The following is a 17,441-nucleotide window of genomic DNA, read 5'->3' as shown; positions in this document are numbered from 1 at the left end:
CCTTTACAGAGCAGAGATGACAACCGAGGAGCCGAGAAATCATTTCAGCATTTGGCAGCAATACAACATTTCGAAAACAGAAACGACCAACTCGGAATGACTTGCCTTTAACGCTTTTCAAAGCTATCTTTGTGCAAGACGACTGCGCCGCCTAGCAGATACAAATGGGTTGTGGCATGAAAATGCAAGTGATGTTTATTTTTTGACCGGATAGGTGCGAATGGAGAACATCCTCATTTGTCGGTCTTTGTGGTGCAATCGGCGAGAGCGTTCTGCTATTAACTGTAAGGTTGGTGGTTCACCCCCACCCAGGGATTCTCTCCTTAATGTTGTCAATGTAAACACTGTCTCCGCTAAAGCCGAAACCTTAACTCACTTTATATTTGCAGAAAATGCGAGTCTTTTGCTCGTGTCCAACAACAACACTTGAGAATGGGGAAGTCTAATAGTGATCAACACCGCAACTCCCCAGAAAACCATATTCACCCATGGAAAAGTATCTTTGAATGGCTGGCGGGAGATATCATTTATACTCCTGTTGCGTCCTCTGCTAAAATCGTTTAGAAATACAACGCGGAATTGTTTGAGGACTTGACAAGCATTGTTACGTCAGCACTGTGAAGTTGGATGTTGATATTTTGATATATTTACCTTAATTTTAACATAAATATAAACATAAATGCTGTACAATCTATGCTGTACAATCAAACACAATTATATTTTGAGTCTCAATGCATACAATGCTGGTCGTTGTATGGATCCAAAATAAAATTTTAAAGCTGATACATTTTCGATTGGAATTTGCATCTAGCTGCAATCGGTATCTTTTACTTTATGTATGGTAGAGGAAATATATTTTTTAAATGTTTTCTAAAGAAGATCTCATGAAGTATTGCCAGGACCTGCCTTTAGTGCTCAGTAGCGATAACACTGTTGATATAGACGGAGAAGAACTGTAAGATGAATTGATGATCTAAGCTAAAATAGCCCTAACACCCCTCCTGTAACAGTGTTTGTATTCGTAGCAAGTAATATTCTTTTTCAAACCCGAACGTTGCTTTTGCATTAAGTGTTATGTAACCATTAGCGGTTTCGGTAGCTTCTGAAGAGCGCACTTTTCCAAACTGAAGCCTATAAGAACATTATTGAAGACGCACCATGGCCCAGAATCGTTCATCGGGACTAGGATAAACATCAATTGAAAGTACTCCAAAATAAAAGATTTGACAGAAAAATTAAAAGTGTAGGCAAGTATTAAAACAACACCATAACTTCTTGACTTCCAATCTCTTTCCTGGTTCAGGCCATGTAAAATGACATAATCAGTGGAGTCATGCCGAGGTTGTGAGTTTAAGCCTCACCTGGAGCAGCCTGGTTTTCTGTCTTGACAGGTAAACTGTGGTTTCTGTTATCTGCTAAATAGAGAGAGGATTCTGTGCTTATTGTTCTCCTCCTGGGAGAGGTCAAGATGAGAAGTTCACGAGGCTGGTGGTAAATATCCTGTCCAGGAATATCGGGGCTGTAGGGGGTCAAATCTATAGATGTAGTGAAGACATAAGTGGAGATGGTGTGTCTGCTATCTGTGTGAGAGCTGGGCAGGAAGAATAATCTGTAGTCTGGGAAGAAGAGACCCTCGTTGGAAGAGTGGCGCTCCTCACAGGAGAGAATGAAAAATAAATCTTTTTTCAGGGACGCTGATTTTTCTCTTTGGGGGAGTTAAAAGCACGTTTAGCATGTGGTGCAATGGTATCGCGTCTGACTCCGGATTAGAAGCATGCACGTTCAAATCACGTCGAGATCAGCTCATTTGTCTGCAGGTTCTGCTGGTACCAAACCTGGAAATTACACCACGCAGTTGAGTTTTATCTGTACACCACATAGGTAATCTGAACGAAGTAACAGCGCAGTACAGAACACCCAGTCAGGAGCTTATGCAGCCAATCATCTTGAACACGACAAGAGAAAAGGCACACTGCACATCCGCGAAACATCACGTCCGGCTTTAGAGACAGTAACATCAGAGAACGGAAGCTTCAGACCTCGTTTTTATTACAGGTTCAAGCAAACCTGAAAGTTAGGAAGTGTTTGGTCACTTTTGTTTAAAAAACTGTCTGAAGCCTGTAATTATAATTTGCCCTTTTTTAATTGTGGTAGAAATCCACTCCCATGTACCAAGACCTACGGTATATTGATGTTTGTTTAAGTGACTAACGCTATTGGACATTAGCTGGTGTTTTTTGTAACGATTTGCTATTTCATGCAGGAAAGAAAGGAAACCAGACCCAACGTTTGCTTTCAGGTGCAGTCTATTTACATAACGGACATCTGCTTCTGAGGAGCCTGATTTAAATCACACAACCCCGGTAGAATTGAATCGACAATCTTATAAACCGAAATAAGACGCGTTATCCATTAAACAACTTAGCCCTTCACGTAACTGAATTGCACTTTGGTGAGTTTAGCGCCGCTACTAGTACACCACCCCATCTACAATTTCTATGTAAGAAACGTGTTTTCTACATTTTTATCAGTTTTAAAAAATCATCACTTTTAAACAGACAAAGCGTTTATGTGTCGCTCTGAATTTCTAATTGATTTAGAATTCAAAGAAAATAGCGTTTTGTTCCACAACGGCGTTAAATTATCACTTCTTTCATTTTACGTCTCTCTTGTAGTAAAGCAGACCTTGCTAGGTGAGCATTTGCTCCGGTAAATTAGGTCACTTTTCACCTTAACTCACTTCTTCTAAACACCACATTTCCTGGTGCACGTTTTCTCCATGTAAAAAAGACATTTTCTCTACATGATTTCTCTTTCTTTTTCATCAAAGTGTACAGAAAGAAGAAAGAAAGGAAAAGCGTCATAAATGAACTCTGTCGCCCGTGGGAGATGTCAAGCGCATTGGACATGAAAAGTGCCCGATAAAAGCCATTTCTGTAGGTTTCTCTTAGTATCGGGGCTCCTATTGAATGTAAAGGAGGCAACGTGCTCAGCCAGCCGACTCAGCGCTTACTTAACGCAGGTGTCTCAGAGCGGTGTGTCCAAGCGGCAGTAAAAGAGGAGAATTCTGCCGGCGCCGTGGCTTAGTTGGTTAAAGCACCTGTCTAGTTAACAGAAATCCTGGCTCCAAATCCCAGCAGCCCATCGCCTGTGTTGCACTGGACACCCTGTAAATCATCGAGCCCAAAAGCACATCGAGCTCCTTGGTAATGAAATTGCCGGATAAAAGCCACTTCACATCCTTTCTCAACTTGCTCAGCGAGCAGGCTCACCGCACACCGAACGAAGATGTGACAGAGAGGTGTGTCCAAGTGGCTTTAAAAGGGCAGCGCGTCGCCGGCACCGTGGCTTAGTTGGTTAAAGCACCTGTCTAGTACACAGGAGATCCTGGGTTCAAGTCCCAGCGGTGCCTGTCTTCGCGCACCGTTTATTGTTATAGACAACATGCTTCTGCATGATGTTTAAAGGAAGTGTTCATTTCGTTTTTGGCACAACTTGTTTTTCAAGAAATCCACACATTGCGAAAGATAAAATGCTCATCTTTCTTATCAATGCAAAAGAATTACTGCCAGCTGGCAAGAAAATGACAACGATTTTTTTTACTTTAGCCAAAAATCTGTGAATGTAGAAAAAATACGACATGTGTCAGTTTCTATGGCACACTCAATCAGAGTATCCTTCAGTTAATCACAACGTTGGTAGATCAAACGCACCCAGAGACACACTTCGAATTAATCCGATATAACCATTACCTTCTCTAAATGTGATTGAGGTTCTTTCCACGTCCTTAGCCGTCTTTTAAACTTTTGACACGAGTCAAACTACAAGTAAATAGTTGAGTCCCTAAGTCAATATCACCGTGAATGTGAATATAAATGTAAAAATCAATATTTCTGCTGTCTCCTGAGAAACACAAGTATGGAGTCAAAACACAATAAATAATGCTAAAAAACTATTCAGTTAACACCCAGATTTGACAAAACACTTTAAAGACTTACATCCCCTTTAAATATGTATTTCCTTAATATCAGTTCTCTTCCCTCCCCAGGATACATGCAAATTCACTATCGTATATTAAAGGCTTTGTGTAAGTCTTACATGTCTTCTGTCACATCTGGGTGTTAAATTAATAGATGTGTTGTGTTATTTAAAATGATTTGACTCCACGCTTGTGTTTCTCGGGAGACAGCAGAAATATTGGGATTTTGCGGCTACAGAAAATAATGTGAACTCTACAGGCAAAAGTAAGGTTACCTTAAAGAAACAAAAACTTATTGTCACCCTTTTCAAAGTGATTTTTTAAGACATTTGTTCGGAATAGTATATCTTCTCGTGTCTGTGGCTGTTGTCCTACAATAACGGTGGTGAAATAGCAGGAATGTGCGGAAAGAATCGGAGATAGAACAGAAGACTCATCTAGTCGATAGTAAGGTTGTGTAGGACCGCACACACTACGATGTCAGTGTTGAGTAGTGTGGTTTAAAAGCTTCTTCACGAACCAGGAAGGAGTAGAAACCTAAAGTCTTCTGACCCGTAATCAGACACGTTATCCATTGTGCCATTGGCGTTTGTATTGCATTCCTATACAGCACCACAATGAGTTCAGAGCCGCTACTAGTAATACATCGCCCCGGTCAAAATTTTCTCAATTAGATTCATGTGTTTTGTACGTGTGTCTAATTACTACGTCTTTCATTATGTCTGGTTTAAAATAATGTATCTTAAAAACAGACAAAGGGTTTATGAGTCTCCCTGAAATTCACACACGAAGAATAAAAAAATATCGCGTTTAAAAAGAATACAGAGATGCCGGCGATAGAAAACGGAGCGTCTTAAGTGCGCGCTATCACTAAACTAAACTCCCGATCTGTAAGTTTGTCGGCGGCTTTTTAATTGTGTTAGGAAGAGCAAACAGTCCACAGTGTACATTTTAAAGGTCTAAGCAAAACAATCAGACGTGAGGATTATTCAGAACAGGAGCCTGTACTTCTTTGTATACTGAGCTTTCGGGTGAACGTCAAAGTGAAAGACAAAATCGCAATTTTCACTTTTTGATTAAGGAACAAGAAAACACCATCCTTCGAGCTGGATTCAAACCAGGGACATAAGAAATGCCCACTGTTTTTATCTACAGTCTTAAGATCTAGCAACTGAGCTATCCAGAGGTCAGAAAATAAACGTTTTGTCACACGTGTAGCCCGATGTAGTGTTGTGTTCCTCTTTATTTAAATCCCAGTTCGACATCAAAATACTCACTCCCATAGTCTCGTTTAGTAGAATAAATGGACCAGGCTTCTACTCTATAAAGGTCCGGAGTTCTTATAAAACATTTGAAGGGATATCCGTGCAGGCGGAAATTGACTCTTTTTCTAGTGGGATCAGGATCACATAAAACCTTTCTTTTGGATTGAGAAGAGGATCATGGTGACACTCAGAACATACTAACCTTTGCTTCTTTCGAGGACGAACAGATTATTGAGCTGCGAACATCGGTTCAAATCAAATCTCTCCAACTGCAGTTGCTTCTTTGAGAGTTTCTTCAAATCTTTCAACTGAACGTCAATATCGAGGTTATATTGATGGTAAAATCTTACGGATTTTGGTTTTCTTTTGATCGAAATTGTATTAAAATTCGAGCCTCTTTCACAGTTGTATAATACTTTCCCCTGCATCCTCAGACAAAAATTCTAAATACCACAAAGTTACAATATATGGAATAGCATTTATTTTTAAATGTTTTTTTTTTTAAATTTGCATTTATTTAGAGCTACATTTAGTGTTAGGTAAGATAGCATTGCTAATATTGATGGGATATAAATGTACGATGAATTTATGAGCTAAAAGGTGTACGCAGGTGCCTTTTGCGTAATTTAATCAAAGACAATAAATAACTTTCACTCAGACGTTGATCAGAAGCTCAATAAACGACGAAGCAGAGGCTCCTGTTCCAAATTCCCCTCACGTCTGATGGTCGTGTTCTGATCAAGATCAATCTAAATTGGTACAAGGGATTTAAACAATTCTGGTCTTTCAGGGACTGCTCTGTCTGCTTTGTAATTCAAAAATAGATACAAATGTCAAGTTTTTTGTAGATAAAGTGTTGTCTGTTTTCAAAAGTTAGGTACTTAATTGACTTTATGATTTGGTTTTGATTTTGAATCGTTATATTATTAAGTTTGTGCTTTCTCTGTTTTTATCGTATTGTGAACTTATTTTTTAAACAAATGCTTACAAAGGCAAACGGGGCACACAGTACAAGCTACTGTGCACTTTTGGGAGTATACCAGGTTCGATATAAAATCGCAAAAATGTAAAAGGAGAAAATACCCCAGACTGCGTGTAAAGTCCTTCTTGAGGTATGCTTTCAAAATAGCTGCACCAGGCACTTGGACACAGATAAACACAGGGATTTAAAATTCAGGAATATGAATGGTCAATTGCTTACAGTTGGGTTTTTTACGTTTCGTATTTAGCGATTTGTGTATAAATCGTTTAACAATTCATTAAAATGCTAACAAATGCCGGGGAGATGGGCAGTTTTTTTTTACAATCAGATTCCAATCTCTAATGCTGTGTTTGAGAGCTGTGTGTGAGAGCTTACTGTACATAACTTTCCTTTTCTCACATTTTCTGACAACTATTCCAAAGGGGCACCCTGTCAAGATGTGAGTCGCTCTTGAATCAGAGCTGGGTGACACGGGCTTCTGTTCTGATATGGTTGTACGAGAAGCAGGAGGAATTGCTTCACTCGTATGAAGCATGAGCTGAATCAGGAGTGAGACATTTCGTGTGTTTGTGCATATGTCAACGCCTGACCTACATCGTAAAACTAAAACTAAATTAAAAACTAACATTAAGTTGTCAGAGACATTCATTTATATACAAACAAGGGACACACAAAGTAATAATTCTTCATTAACTTGTCCTACACTGATCAGACTATTTGAAATTGTCTGATTCAGCCTGTGCAGTTCGTGCTAATTAGAACAACGCCAGTACTGAACCCTCATCACCGAACTGACTACTTAGCACAAGTTCAGCTGCTAAGTTCAGCTGCTCACCAGCTTTGTTACCACAGCTGTGTGTTAAGCTTTGTGTTAAGTAGTCTGCAGCTTCGTGCAAAACAGTTCGGCAATTCATTGCAATTTACCCAAGCTGCAGTTTTCTATAGCTTTCAGCTGCAGTTAATTTACATAAAGAAAATCTACTACTGAGGACTCTGATTGGTTTAAAAGCAACATGAGCCAGACAGGAGTCAAACCTACAATCTTCTGATCCAAAGTCAGATGCGTTATACATTACGCCACTGGCCCTAATCTTATGGTGCTCAACTGCACCATAGTGACCTCAGTGCCACTACTCGTAATACATCGCCCCCGTCCATAATTTCTAAGTAAATAAACCGTTTTCTATACTTGTCTGTTTAAAAATATTATATCTTTAAATAAGACAAAGGGTTTGTGTGTCGCGCTAAAGTTTCGATTCATTTTAAATGCAAAGAAAAACCATTTTCTTCCAAGAATTCATAAATTTGTCTCATCCTCAATACTATAATCCTCTCTTGTAGTAGTAAAGCATTTTGAGTTCAACCGAACAATATATTAAAGGAACAAGTAATAGGTTTATTCCATGCTGAAAAGAGAAGAGAAAACACAATGTTTCAGCTATACAATTAACATAATGTTCTCCTGAATAACTACTCGAAAGAAGCCACAGCTCAGGTTTTAGAGAGATTTGAAATCAGATTGATGAATTTAGAGTCCAGACTGCGAACCCACAGCTGACACATGTCTTTTACAGAACCGTTTTGATTTTTTCTACTTTGTCCCCGTGAAGTCATTGTCCTGTTCGCAACCGAGCCCAACACACAGTAATGTCTGGTTTCTGTCGCTGGGCGCTCACCCTGCGGTCCATATGGGTCCTAATGCCCCAGTATAATGACGGGGACACTAAACTGTAAACAGGTGCCTTCCGTCTGCTGAGAAGTAAAACTGAGGTCCTGACTCTCTCTGGCCTTTAAAAATCCCAGGTCGTCTCTTGAAAGAGTAGGGGTGTAACCCCGGCATCCTGGCCCAATTTTCCATTGGCCCTTACCAGTCATGGCCTCCTAATAATCCACATCTATGAACTGGCTTCATTACTCTGCTCTCCTCCCCACTGATTGTTGATGTGTGGTGAGCATTTTGGCACAGTATGGCTGCCGTTGGATCATCCAGGTGGGGCTGCACATTGGTGGCGGTAGTGGGATTCCCCATTACCTGTAAAGTGCTTTGAGTGGAGAGTCCAGAAAAGCGCTATATAAGTGTAAGCGATTATAATAATAATAGTAATTATTATTATGTAAATTGCAATAAAAATAAAATATTTGATTCAAAATCGATTAATGTAAAAACTGATAAAGCTAATGCTTTTTTCAGGGCTATATCTACTTTTTTAAAAAAAGAGAAGTCTGTCTCGATTGTGAAATTTGTAGAAGGTGCACAAGCAGGTGCCTTCACATCTCCAGCTTCAGTCTCGTCTGTAGCTGCGAGAAGGTTAAAAGCACACAAGTGATCTGTAGACGATGTTCGGGGAAGAGATAATTCTGTTTTCAGCACAGGGAGTGAGAATGAGCTCAGTCCAGCTCCCAGCAGAACCCATTCTGGTTTGGTTACTGTTAGACTGTGCGTCTGAGGCTCTTTGGATCGCAACGTGAAAGAAAACAATTGCTCACATCGAGAGGAAGGGAAGATCAAAAGTTTAAAAAATCAGAACCAAAGATTTGGATCCAAGGCCTCATACTTATCAAATTATTAAAATAATAGTTATTAAAATATCAGATTGTGTTTCTGCAACATTTCGTGCACAGTACGCCATTTTTATCTAAAAATAAAACAACAGCCACAACAAGGGCTTTACACGCAGTCTGGGGTTTTTTCCCCTTTTATATTTTTGCCACTTTATATCGAACCTGTTATACTCCCAAAAGTGCACAGTAGATTGTACTTAATAAAAATGTACAATTCACCACTGGTATAAACAACGTGCCGTGTCTGCCATTATAACCATTTGTTTAAAAAATAAGTCCACAATACGATAAAAACACAGAAAGCACAAAGTTAATAATTCAACGATACAAAATCAATACCAAATCATAAAGCCAATTAAGTAGCTATCCTTTGAAAACAGAGAACACCTTTATATCTACAAAAACTTGACATTTGCATTACAAAATGTAGTTTTGAATTACAAAGCAGACAGAGTAGTCCCTTAATTCATAGATCAGATCTTGGCCAAAACAAGACAATCAGACGGGAGCTGAATTCGGAACAGGAGCCTCTGCTTCGTCGTTTATTGAGCTTTTGATCAACGACTGAATTAAACAGATTCACTATTTTAACTCTTTGATTAAAATACACCTTCCTACAAACTGGAGTCAAACCAATGACCTAAGGATTCCCAAGTGTTTCCATTACAGTACCCTACTCTACCAACTGAGCTATCAGGAGCTGCTCTCTGGCACATACGGCCCAATGTAGTGAAATGTTCCAGATGAGTAAAATCCCAGATCGACATTGTTTCCAACTCGTTTCCTTAGTCTTTTTTACCTTGAATTTAAGCCACAAACCAGGATTCTACTGTATAAACTTCCGGGGATATTAAAACATGTTTGATGGGGCATCAATCATTCCAGGCTGAAATTGACACCTTTTTTTTTCTTGGGGGAAATGAGGAACAAAACTAAATGTCATTCTGTGTTTCTTAGAAGCATTATCATTATCATGCTAATGCATGTAATGCCTTTAGTATGTGAAGGTGAGAGTTCAGTTATGCCAGGGAGTAAAGAGAACTGAAATTTAGAAAATTCATATTTAAATAGATTGCAAATCTTCAAAGTGTTCTGTCACTGCAAAATTATTACAGGGGTCTACCAGCTGTGATACGTGCTTGTTTTGGGACTATTTCCAATAAGTATCGCATTCGCAGTAATTGTGTGTCCTTACTGGTATCTTTTAAACTGTGAGGGACATTCTGTTATATAGTCATAATCGGATTTTAACGAGTCCTGCATTTTAATTTACTGAACAGATAAATTGAAAAGTTCTGATTCAGAGCCCCTGCAGTTCGTGCTAATTAGAACCACAACAATGCTCCCGTGTCCTGAGCACCACACGTTCAGCTGGGTTCTGACTTTGTTCAGCACGACTTCTTGTTGCAGTTTAGCTCAGAGCTAGAGATGATCTCCATATTCTACCGCACTAAGTAGTTCGAAAGTTAGCACACAGTACACACTTTGTAAGTGGAGTCAGGTTTTTAAAAAATTAAACCAGCGCCCTGTCACAGAAAAGTACCCCGGTCTCCCGCGCAACAAGCGGGGGTACTCAGCACTGTACTAACGAGGAGCGCTTATTCTCAGCTGAGCGTGAGCTCTGTTTACTGTCAGCAGACATTTCCTCATTTCCAACGACGTTTTCGCCTGCTCTCAGCTTTCTAAAGACGGTCATAAACGCTCATGAAGTAATTCATGTCAGTTTGAAGTCTGTTTCTGTTGTCTCGGCTCTTGACGAAGAAAAGCCGTACCTGGGAGACTCCCTCTCTAAAGAAGTTTGCCGTCACCCTGCAAGGGAGAAGAGCCATCAATCACTGAGACAATTAACATTAAACACGTGAAATGCGAGATGTTGTGATTTTTTTCCCACTTAAGGCTTCTATCGTTTCTACTCTAACGAGAAAAGGTTTTTATCAGAAGTGGGATTTGAACAAACGTCTCCAGGAGAAACTGCTAACTGACCGCAACGCCTTAGACAACGAGCCTTCCTGCCTGTGGTTATTGTATTGAATTATATGTTTTATTTATTTATAAGAAAAAAGTGCAATCAAGTAATGAAGGAAACGTATTTTTTAATGGAAGAAACTAGTACGAGCAAATGTAAAGTTTAGAGCAGCGCTCAATAAAAACGATCAGAAACCGAAAGCGCTTCTTTTGCGGATCAGTATATTCCAATACCGGTGGTTCTGCAGAATAAATAAGCCGAACTCCAAACACTGTTGCCATTACGGCTACTCTGGCTGCAGCTGCTTTAAGATCTACTCAGCGGGCACAGGTTGTAGGAGGTCAGACTGGTTTGCGCTGTCTAAATAACAGTGTGCGAATTTAAACTTATTTACATAAGACTATTTACAATGTAATACATGCTCCAAAAACGTTAATACTGCACTGGCTGCTATTTGAAACGCCTTCATAAATGACGCGTAATAGAGATTGATGCAGCTGGCTTTTATTCTTCACAATACATTGCAATCAGGAAAATATACTGTATTGTAATCAGGAAAATAAATCAATTATTAATATGCAATACAACGTCTGTTTTTAAAAATGATAGCTGTTTTACACTGACGTTGCTCTTTATGAGATAATCCAGATTGTGAAGACGACTGCACTCTCGCAGATCAAAATATTACACGAAGGCTGTAAAGCACACTCTAAATTTATCCGAATATTTGATTTCCGCGATCCGTTTAGGCTACAACAGGCAACTTGGCGCTTCTCCAGCAAACCAATTCTCAGTTTTGTGAATTACTTGTGCTTCCAACACACCACCATCTATAGCTTGTCAGGATGGCCGAGTAGTCTAATGCGCCAGATTTAAGGGCTCGTGTTTTTCCATTGCTTCGGTGTTTTGGTCTCTGAATAGAGGCGTGGGTTCAAATCCCACTTCTGACAGCTACCGTCTTTTCCCTGCCTTGCGTTTTTCCTGTCTTCTTGTGCTCGCTGACAACGACAGGAAGAGGAAAACGGAGAAACCGGCTTGGGGGCACATGATGGGCAGGGAAATACTTCTTGAACACTTATGCGATTAGCAGAAAGTCAAATAGGCTTCGATTTTTGCCTTAAGAACTGTTTGGGCTGCCTGTAATCGAGGAAAGATTAACTGCAAAGTATGCATTCAAATGTGAAAGACCGAAATATAAAACCACAAGAAGACTTATTAAAGAAACATTGTTTTCCTTGCGGTTTCTCCTGTATTTCACTGGCTGGAGACGCTGTGTCCGGGCTCAGCGGTTATATAAGAAAAGACACAGGCGCGGTTCATGGTTCTGCGCTCCCCGTGCGAAATGCGCGTCTTTTCTCTCCTTTAATACCTTCATACACTCCTCTCAAACCACAGCAAATTCCCGGAATATTTCGGTTTTACCTATTTCACAGGTAGTGGGTCTTTTTTTCAGAGATCACAGGTAGAAACAATAAACACGCTGAAAACAGGAAGGTATTCCTGATCGTAGGCGAAGATGTGCAAAAATAAATTTCCTAAAATCCAATAAGGTCCAGTCACGTTCAGGTACTATTCTGATGTAGATGAATATTTTTGGCACAGCTGTTACAACAAACAGGCAAATAAACTTTTTTTATTATTCCATTCGAGCTGTAGTTTTGAAAATGTTTTTTCCATTCATTAAATAATACAAAACACAAACCCACCATAAACGTCTGACCATTGATATTCCTGAATTATAAGATCGTACACACGTACCGCGAAATTCGTGCAAGAGTCACAGCTGGTAGGCAGTTCAACGAATATGATGCCTTTCAGGGGCCGAGTATTAGACACGCGTTATCGTGCGGAGCTTAGTCTTCCGCTAACACAGTCTTTGCCTCGGACCACCCCTCTTGGCACATTAGCCCTTTAATTTTCGATGTTCTGTATAGAACACCGAATATCTTGAGGAAGTCTGTCAAGCAAAGACTGCTGGATAATTGAGGTGCAAACATTGGTTCAAAATCAACATCCTCTGCTATTGCCGTTGATTCTTTGAGAGTTTCTTCAAGTTCTTCATCTGACATTCAATATCGAGGGATATTGAGCATAATACCGTACTATTTGTAGCTTTCTTTTGATCGCCCGTTTTATTAAAATGCCAGCCTCTTTTACAATTATTTAGATGTTTGGCAAGGTGTAATAGCCCCCCTCGCATCCTCAGCTATAATATTTTAAAAGTACAACACAATTACATTATATTGAACAGCGTTTATGTTAACATTTATATTCAAATTAAAGTAAATATACGAAAATATTAAAATACAACTTCGGCGATCTGTCGTTTTTGCTTGTCAAGTTCTCAATTTTGCGTTGTATTTTAAATTACTTTAGCTGAAGATGCAACGGGAGCATAAGTGAATTCTCCCGCCACCCACTGGAACATATAATTCCATGGGTGAATACTAACTGCTCGCAAGTTGCCAATATCGGAAATTATTGGAAATTCCCAGTAATGTTGACTCTGGTACTCAATTGTTTACTACTGCAAATATCAAAATAGTTCAGGTTTTGCGGAACAATTAAATTTTTGCGGTGATGATGTTTACTATAGGAAGAAGTGCGTCCCTTGGTGGGATCAAAAAACCCACCTTGGGGTTAATAGCTGAACACGCTAACCGATTGCACCACAGAAATGCTGACACCTTGCTTTTTTTTCATTTACATACTTTTGGTGAACAAAAAAATTCGCTTCCATTTCATCTTTCGCAAGCTATATGATTTTAAAAAAACGAGTTGTTCTTCAAAGGAAATGAATAAACGCATTAAACCAAATCAAGACCTCTTTGAGTGTCCCAAATTACATGTAAAACAAGACAGGAAAAAACAGGTACCGCTGGAATTCGGATCCAGGATCTCCTCTTTATGAAATAGGTGTTTTAACCAGCTTTACCACAGCACCGGCAGAACACTATTCTTATACAGGTGGGTACCCACCCTCAAACCTTTGTTCTCCCGCTACTTTACCTTTGCCTACTGCCCTGTCTCTCGCACACCTGAAGAAGGCTCCACGGCCGAAACGTTGTGTTCTCTTTCTTCTTTTTTTCAGCATGGAATAAACCTATTACCTATTCTTATACAGCCGCTTGGACACACCGCTCTGAGACATCTGAGGTCGATGTGCTGAGCCCGGTCGCCGAGCAAAATCATGCCCAAGGTGGGTGTTTTCGTGACGAGGTGGCCGAGTGGTTAAGGCGATGGACTGCTTATCCATTGTGCTTTGCACGCGTGGGTTCGAATCCCATCCTCATCGGTTTATGTCTGCGACTTGTGATCTGTTTCTAAGTCGGACTGGTTTTCTTTAGCTACTGTAGTAGAGCAGTAATATTTCTAGCGTTGGCTGAACATGGCTTACAGCAGTAGCTGACAGATATAGTCTCTTAATATTTAGGTTAAATTTATGCTTTGTACTGCTTTCACCTGATATTAATAGTAGTCCTGATGAACGATTTAGGGACATGGCGCATCTTGAAAATGTTCTTGTTAATTTCAGTTTGGAAAAAAATGCACTCACCAGAAGCAGAAACTGGCCGTATCTGCAAAATGCGCAATGCAATAGCATATCTTGTCTTGCTATGAGTCCTTATCTGTTACAGGAGGCGTTGTAGGACTTTTTTAGCTCAGAAAAAACTATCAATTCATTTACATTTCTACTCCATCAATATTAGCAATGTTATTTTTACTAAGCTGTAAATAAACGCAAATTTTAAAATACATTTTAAAATAAATGCTATTCCATATATTGTAACTTTTTGGTATTTAGAATTTTTATCTGAGGATGCAAGGGAAAGTATTATACAAATGTGAAAGAGGCTTGTATTTTAATACAATTTTCCATCAAAAGAAAACCAAAATCCGTATGATATTACCGTCAATATCACTTGATATCAACGTTCAGTTGAAAGGTTTGAAGAAACTCTCAAACAAGCAACTGCAGTAGCAGAGAGTTCTGATTTGAACCGATGCTTGCAGCTCAATACTCCATTCGTCCTCGAAAGAAGAAAAGACAAGTATGTTTTGAGTGTCTCCATGATCCTCTTCTCAGTCCAAAAGAAAGATTTTATATGATCCTGATCCCACTAGAAAAAGGGTCAATTTCCGCCTGCACTGATGTCCCGTCAAACGTTTTATAAGAACTCTGGACGTTTATAGAGTAGAAGCCTGGTCCATTTCTTCTTCTGAACGAGACTATGGGAGTGAGTATTTTGATGTCGAACTGGGATTTAAATAAAGAGTAACACTACACTACATTGGGCTACACGTGTGACAAAGCGTTTACTTTTCGACCTCTCGATAGCTCAGTTGTTAGATCTTAAGACTAGAAAAAACAGCGAGTATTTCTTATGTCCCTGGTCTGAATCCAGTTTGAAGGATGGTGTTTTCTTGTTCCTTAATCAAAAAGTGAAAATTGCGAATTTGTCTTTCACTTTGACGTTCACCCGAAAGCTCAGTATACAAAGAAGTAAAGGCTCCTGTTCTGAATAATCCTCAAGTCTGATTGTTTTGCTTAGACCTTTAAAATGTACACTGTGGACTGTTTGCTCTTCCTAACACAACTAAAAAGCCGCCGACAAACTTACTGATCGGGAGTTTAGTTTAGTGATAGCGCGCACTTAAGACGCTCCGTTTTCTATCACCGGCATCTCTGTATTCTTTTTAAACGCGATATTTTTTATTCTTCGTGTGTGAATTTCAGGGAGACTCATAAACCCTTTGTCTGTTTTTAAGATACATTATTTTAAACCAGACATAATGAAAGACGTAGTAATTAGACACACGTACAAAACACATGAATGTAATTGAGAAAATTTTGACCGGGGCGATGTATTACTAGTAGCGGCTCTGAACTCAATGTGGTGCTGTATGGGAATGCAATACAAACGCCAATGGCACAATGGATAACGTGTCTGATTAAGGGTCAGAAGACTGTAGGTTTCTACTCCTTCGTGGTTCGTGAAGAAGCTTTTAAACCACACTACTCAACACTGACATCGAAGTGTGTGCGGTCCTACACAACCTTACTATCGACTAGATGAGTCTTCTGTTCTATCTCCGATTCTTTCCGCACATTCCTGCTATTTCACCACCGTTATTGTAGGACAACAGCCACAGACACGAGAAGATATACTATTCCAAACAAATGTCTTAAAAAATCACGTTGAAAAGGGTGACAATAAGTTTTTGTTTCTTTAAGGTAACCTTACTTTTGCCTGTAGAGTTCACATTATTTTCTGTAGCCGCAAAACCCAAATATTTCTGCTGTCTCCCGAGAAACACAAGCGTGGAGTCAAATCATATTAAATAACACAACACATCTATTAATTTAACACCCAGATGTGACAGAAGACATGTAAGACTTACACACAGCCTTTAATATACGATAGTGAATTTGCATGTATCCTGGGGAGGGAAGAGAACTGATATTAAGGAAATACATATTTAAAGGGGATGTAAGTCTTAAATGTGTTTTGTCACATCTGGGTGTTAACTGAATAGTTTTTTAGCATTATTTATTGTGTTTTGACTCTATACTTGTGTTTCTCAGGAGACAGCAGAAATATTGATTTTTACATTTATATTCACATTCCCGGTGATATTGACTTAGGAACTCAACTATTTACTTGTAGTTTGACTCGTGTCAAAAGTTGAAAATCTCTGCAAACATCAAGATGGCTAAGGACGTGGAAAGAACCTCAATCACATTTAGAGAAGGTAATGGTTAGATCGGATTAATTCGAAGTGTGTCTCTGGGTGCGTTTGATCTACCAACGTTGTGATTAACTGAAGGATACCCTGATTGAGTGTGCCATAGAAACTGACACATGTCGTATTTTTTCTACATTCACAGATTTTTGGCTAAAGTAAAAAAAATCGTTGTCATTTTCTTGCCAGCTGGCAGTAATTCTTTTGCATTGATAAGAAAGATGAGCATTTCATCTTTCGCAATGTGTGGATTTCTTGAAAAACAAGTTGTGCCAAAAACGAAATGAACACTTCCTTTAAACATCATGCAGAAGCATGTTGTCTCTAACAATAAACGGTGCGCGAAGACAGGCACCGCTGGGATTTGAACCCAGGATCTCCTGTTTACTAGACAGGCGCTTTAACCAACTAAGCCACGGCGCCGGCGAAGCGCTGCCCTTTTAAAGCCACTTGGACACACCTCTCTGTCACATCTTCGTTCGGTGTGCGGTGAGCCTGCTCGCTGAGCAAGTTGAGAAAGGATGTGAAGTGGCTTTTATCCAGCAATTTCATTACCAAGGAGCTCGATGTGCTTTTGATGATTTACAGGGTGTCCAGTGCAACACGCGATGGGCTGCTGGGATTTGGAGCCAGGATTTCCATTAACTAGACAGGTACTTTAACCAACTAAGCCACGGCGCCGGCAGAATTCTCCTCTTTTACTGCCGCTTGGACACACCGCTCTGAGACACCTGCGTTAAGTAAGTGCTGAGTCGGCTGGCTGAGCACGTTGCCTCCTTTACATTCAATAGGAGCCCCGACACTAAGAGAAACGTACAGAAATGGCTTTTATCGGACACTTTTCATGTCCAATGCGCTTGACATCTCCCACGGGCGACAGAGTTCATTTATGACGCTTTTCCTTTCTTTCTTCTTTCTGTACACTTTGATGAAAAAAAAGAG

At 39.7% G+C, this 17,441-nt stretch overlaps 3 non-coding genes across 3 annotated transcripts; 2 read left to right on the top strand and 1 right to left on the bottom strand.

Annotated features, from left to right (window-relative positions):
* Positions 1–3,338: 3,338 nt before the first annotated feature.
* Positions 3,339–3,412, top strand: trnat-agu (transfer RNA threonine (anticodon AGU)). Its single transcript has one exon. It is a non-coding gene; the product is annotated as a tRNA-Thr (tRNA).
* Positions 3,413–13,967: 10,555 nt separating this feature from the next.
* trnas-gcu (transfer RNA serine (anticodon GCU)) lies at positions 13,968–14,049 on the top strand. Its single transcript has one exon. It is a non-coding gene; the product is annotated as a tRNA-Ser (tRNA).
* Positions 14,050–16,848: 2,799 nt separating this feature from the next.
* On the bottom strand, positions 16,849–16,922 carry trnat-agu (transfer RNA threonine (anticodon AGU)). The gene has a single exon. It is a non-coding gene; the product is annotated as a tRNA-Thr (tRNA).
* Between the last annotated feature and the right edge of the window lie 519 nt (positions 16,923–17,441).

Source organism: Atractosteus spatula, chromosome 10 (assembly GCF_055471065.1).
Source record: "Atractosteus spatula isolate fAtrSpa1 chromosome 10, fAtrSpa1.hap1, whole genome shotgun sequence".
Lineage (NCBI taxonomy): Eukaryota > Metazoa > Chordata > Actinopteri > Semionotiformes > Lepisosteidae > Atractosteus > Atractosteus spatula.
This window is presented reverse-complemented; position numbering and strand designations above follow the sequence as displayed.